Here is a 6,075-nt window from a genome sequence, read left to right as displayed (position 1 = left end):
GAACACCACTTATTACTTCATCCTATTTTGAGTGTTTGTCTCTTATCACTACTCTCATTTTTCTTTCTTGCAAAAAGTCTTCCATCCATTTAAGCAGTTTGCCCTGTATTCCTCCTTCAGTTTCTAATTTCTTAAGCAACTTCTTATGTGGTACTTTGTCAAAAGCTTTTTTTAGGTCTAGAAATGCACAATCAGCCCATCCCTCTCTTTCTTGTATTATGTCTATTAACCTTGAATAGAAACATATTAAATTGGTGACGCATGATCGTCCTTGTCTGAATCCAAATTGCCTTGGATTTAGCACGTTGTTTTTTCCAAATACTTTTGAAAATTCTTTCACAAATTTTTGCTATTGTACTTGTTAGAGAGACTAGTCTATATTTGGTAGGGTCTTCCTTATTTCCCCCTTTATATATAGGTACTATATTTGCTTTTTTCCAATCTTTTGGAACTTTTCCTTCTTTCAAGGAACTGTTTATTATGCTATGTATTTTGTCTGCCAGTTCATTCCTGCATTCTTTCAAAATCCAGTTTGCTATTTCATCTGGTCCATGCGATTTTCTGACATCAAGATTACTCAAGTGTTTCATTATTTCATTCCTTGTTACTTCTATTTCTTTCATAGTGGGGACTTTCTCTTCCCATTCAATCTCTCCAGGTTGTATGTTCTCCCTTGTAAACACTGATTCAAAATGCATGTTCATAATTTCTGCCATTTCTATTTCCTCTGTGTATTCAACTCCTTGTCTTAATTTCTCTAAATCTTGTTTGTTTTTCAGTTTGTTATTTACAAATCCGTAAAATAGTTTTGGTTGATCTTTACATTTTTCAATTACCTCATTTTCATATTTTCTCTTTTCCTCTCTGCACATTTGTACATGTTAATTTCTATAACAAGTATATATTTTCAATTTTTCAGGTCTTTCGTCTTTCTTCCATTTGGTCCAAGCTTTGTCTCTTTTGTCATTTAGCTCCCTACAACTTTTGTTGTACCAGCACTTTACATATTCTTTTTCTTGTTTTTGTCTTGGGACATACTTTTCCACTCTTTTTTTTCATAAATTTTTGTCAAAATATTCCATTTCTCTTCCATTGTTGTTTCTTCTTTGTATATTCTTTCCCAGTTTTCTTTTTGAAAGAATTCTCATATTTTATCAAAATTTGTTTTTTCATACATCATTCTTCCTTTTCTATATTGTTAATTTCTTTTCATGTATTTTTCCTCGTTTGGTTCCAGTTCAATCAATATGTGGTCACTTTTACTTACTGATGTCTTATATTCAATCTTTTCTACTGTTTTAGGTTCAGATGTGATTATTAGGTCTAGTCTCGATGGTTCTTCTTCATTTCTATATCCAGTGTTCTCTTGTATCCATTGTGTCATTGTATGGTCAATAATCATCTCGAGTAGAGCGTTTCCCCATGAGTCGTCTCCACCCTTTACTGTCATCTCTTCCCAGCAGACTTCTTTGCAATTAAAGTCGCCCATCATAACTTTTCTTCCTCCATCTTCCATTACCTTATTTAATGTTATCCTTGTGTCCTCTAACATACTTTTATGTTCACTCTCTTCCCACGAGGCTGTTTTTGGAGGCACATAATTTATCACAAACTTTCTGCTCTTCTTATCTCTGTCTTCCATTTCGATCATAATCATCTCTACTGTATTCTTTTCATATGTGACACTCCTCACGTTTATATCTTTCTTAGTCAGGAACATAATTCCATCCCCTTGCTTTGCCTCTCTGTTTCTAATCCAATAATTATATGCATCATGTCCTACACTGTTGGGTGGTAGTGGACCTTTTAATTTTGTCTCTACAATTCCCATTATGTCCGGTTCTTTTTCCTTCAGATAATCATTCAGTTCATTCAGTCCTGTTATTAATCCATCTATATTTGTGTAAGACACTTACTTTTCTGCTACTTCCATTGTATTTTCTGTTTCCCTTTTGTTTTCTCTGGTATAGCCCATTTCCTCACTCTCATATTCACTACTCTCCAATAGAATTTCTCTTTTTCTGTCTCTGTTCTGTTCTCGTTTTTTCCTTAGCTTCTTGTCTCTTCATTTTTTCCTCCTCTCTTTCCTCTTTATTCATTTATCTTTTTATCCATACCTTTTTATAATGTTCACTGTTGGCTAGTTTCCCTGTTTTGCTAAGATATTCTCTGCTGTCGTTTGTGACCTGAATTTAATCTTAATTTGTCTGGTCTTATCTGTACTATATTTTCCGAGTCTATACATCTCTTCAATTTGTTTCATGATTTCAGGTTCATCTTCCTGAACTAATTCTAGTAAACTGCTTAGTTTTTCTTTTTCCTCTATGATTATTGTGGTTCTATTTAGATTATACTTCTCTTCCATTCCTAATATAATTATACATTTTTTTTTATCTGCTAAGTCTCTTACTATATTCTCCTTCTGTCTCATCACTTTAATAACTGAGTATTCAGTTTGTTCTTGCATTTACTGTCTTATTATGTCAGTAAATGCAACTTTACTGTTCTCTTGGATTTTTTTTTCAAACCCTGTGCTTCTTTTGCTATGGACTCTTTATTCTCTTTATTATTCCTCTTTAAGTCTTCATTCCCATCTTTTACTTCTTTTAACTGTCCTTTTAATTCTTCTATTTCGTTAGTTAGGTTTTTGTTCACCTTCTCTAATTCTTCCAATTTTTCAACTTTCTGCGCAATCTCTGTTATTTTACCGAACCTGCTCTCCCAATGTTCGGTCATTTTCTAAAGTTTTTCCTCTAGTCTTGCTAATCGGGGGAGGTTGGTATCCCCCCCACCCTCATTAAATCCCTGGAAATTGTTATCTTCACCTTCCATTGTGCTGCTCTTATCTATATTTCTAATCTTTACATTTTTGTTAATCCCTTCTCCTCCAAAATCATCATCGGTACTTCGCTTGTTTACAAGACGCCTGGCCTCCCGGACCAAGTCCTCCCCTTCCTCATTTCCTTCCATTTCCCTCAGTAATCCCTCCCCTTCTCCTTTTTCCTCACCTTCTCACTACACCACGAGCTTTTCCCTTCCCTGTAAATACAATAAGGCACTTCCTTGACGTTGAGATCCACGAAATTTTCACTTTTTCTTCGGAACTCCAATCTTCGCCCTCCATCCGACGAATGTATGTGTGTGTGTGTGTTCTTTTCCAGGTCCCTTCTATAATTGTTCTTTTTAAGCTTCTTTCCAGGTCCTCTTGTGTTTCTCTTATCCCAATCTAGTAAGTCTTCTCTGTCAAGAACTTCCATGCCCTTCACAAGTGACCTCTTTCTCACCTGTGTTCTAGAGTCGGCAACTCCAATTTTAACAGTCTTCATATGAAAGTTCTGATAGTTCTGGGGCCATCCTCGTAGCTACTCTCTGGATTCTCTCAGTCTTCTATTCTTTTTTGTATTTGGTGGCCACAGTGTCGCTGCGGACTCCAACTAGTATTTTATCATTTCTTCATTCAAGTAGGTAAAAGCCACTTTTATTGCTCTTAGTAAGTTGTAGGTTTCGCCGACAATCTTGTTTATATGTTTATCAGGGGACACATCTTTTATGATAATCCCTCCCAAGTCTTTTTCAGATTCTTACTTTCTGAACTTCTTTTTCACCAATTTTATATCTTCCAGATATCCCACTTTTTTTTCTTTTCTTTTTTCCAAACTCTATTATGCTATATTTTTTGTGTTGAATTCCACATCCTACTTCTGATTCCATTCCCAAACCCTGATTATATCTCTCTGTAATGATTCTTAGTCCGTTTCAGTACTCACTTTCTTCAACAGTTTAGCATCATCTGCAAAGAAGCTCATATAACATTTCATTCCCTCGTCCATGTCATTCACATAAATGGCAAACATTATTGGAGCCAGCACTGATCCTTGTGGAATTCCACTAATTACCTTTTCCCAAGTAGAAGTCTTGTCTCTGAGCACTACCCTCATTCTTCTTCCATACAAAAAAGTCCTCCATCCACTTCAGTAGTTTACCTTGTATCCCTCCTATGGTTTCTATCTTAATAGTTTTTTGTGAGGGACTTTATCAAAAGCTTTTTGTAGATCTAGGAAAGCGCAATCAGTCCATTCGTCCCTTTCTTTTATTATATTTAGTAGTCTCGAGTAAAAACAGATCAAATTTGTGGTGCACGATCTTCCTTGTCTGAATCCAAATCGTCTTGAATTTAGCTGTGGATGTGCTGTGTCTTGCGACACTGCTTCTGACCCAGGGCAGTGGACAAGGTGCATGGATTTCCCGTCATCCGGGAGGTGCTAAGATAAGAGGGAGGGTGGAGGGGTGTGGGGTGTATTCAGGGATGGAATGGGTGGGAATGATTTTATGCCTTTTCCTTTTTGGCTACCTCCCTTGTAAGGGAGAGAAAGCCTTGGTATGTATGTATGCTTGTTCGGGAAACCGGTCCGTAATTTGTTAGGTCTTCCTTATTTCCTCCTTTATAGATTGGTACAATATCAGCATTTTTCCAGTCTTGTGGCATTTTTCCTTCTTTGAGCGAGCAACATATTATGTTGTACATTTTGTCCACTAGTTCTTCTTTACATTCTTTTAATATGCAATTTGCTATTTCATCTGGGCCGTGTGATTTTCTGACATCGAGGTTCGTTATTTGATCCATTATTTCTTTCCGTATTAATAATTCCTTCGTGCGGGGGGAGGGGAGGTTCACTTCTTTCCCTTCAACCTGTTGTTGTACCTTTTCTCTAGTGAAAACTGACTTAAAATGTTTGCGCACAACTTCCGCCATTTCGGTATCTTCTGTGTATTCAATACTCCCTTGGCGTAGTTTCACTATTTCCTGCTTGTTTTTCAGTTTCCCATTTAGATATCTATAGAATAGTTTTGGCTGATCTTTACATTTATCAACTGTCTTTCTCATATTTAGATTTTTCTTCCCTACGTATTTTTACGTATTCGTTTCTTTGGCTTACATATATATTTACCGCTTTCTAGGTTTCCTGTCTCTTCTCCATCTCTTCCAAGCTCTGTCTCTTCTATCTTTCGCTTCACTGCACCCTCTATTACACCAGCATTTTATGTACACTCTTGGTTTTGCTTTGGTACATATTTTTCTACTCCTTTATAAATCTTCAACAGAATCATCCATTTTTCTTCCACTTGTTTCATCTTTGTAGAATTTTTCCCAGTTCGCCTCAAGAATTTTTTTCTTAAGTTTCTCAAAGTCCGCTTTACCATAAATTAGTCTGCCCTTTTTGTGTTTCTTATTTCTCTTTATATATATATATATATATATATATATATATATATATATATATATATATATATATATATATATTCTCTTTTAATTCTAACTCGAGTAGTCACTCTTCGCAATTGGTGTCTTGTAATTAATTTTGTCTACAATTTCAGGTTCTGACGTAATTATCAGATCTAGTCTTGATGGTTCTTCATTATTTCTAAATCTAGTACTCTCCTTTACCCATTGTGTCATTGTATGTTCCATGGTCATGTCGAGTAATACATTCCCCCACTGATCTTCTCCACCTTTCACTGTCATCTCTTCTCAACATATTTATTTGCAATTAAAGTCACCCATGAGTACTGCGTTACTTCCATCCATTAGCATCTCGTTTAATGAAGATTTAGTATCATTTAACATTTTAAAGTGATATTTCTCTGTTCAATACCCTGTTTTGGGGGGCACATAAACCACTGCAAATGTTCTTCTTTTCATGGCATTGTCTTCAACTCTTATTGTGATCATCTCTACCCTGTTCATTCCATATGTAACTTTCGTCACATTTAAGTTTTTCTTAACCAGGAACATGACTCCTCTACTTTGTTTCTCCTCCCTATTTTAAGCCAGTGATTATATAATCCATGTCCAACGCTGTTTGATACTAATGGACCTCTCAATTTTGTTTCCACAATTCCCATTACGTCTGGTTTGGCTTCTAGTAGATAGTCGTTTAGTTCGTTTAATCCTGGAATCAAACCATTTATATTCGTATACGCCAATTTTAACTTTCTACACCCTCCATGTTGTTTTTTTAATTTTTAGTTGTTGTTTTTTTATTGAGTATACAATTTTTTCAGTCTCATATCTAA

The sequence above is a fragment of the Oratosquilla oratoria genome, chromosome 19, assembly GCF_046742065.1.
Source record: "Oratosquilla oratoria isolate Oo_2021 chromosome 19, ASM4674206v1, whole genome shotgun sequence".
NCBI lineage: Eukaryota > Metazoa > Arthropoda > Malacostraca > Stomatopoda > Squillidae > Oratosquilla > Oratosquilla oratoria.
The sequence above is the reverse complement of the archived record's forward strand: the minus strand, read 5'-3'. Positions refer to the sequence as shown.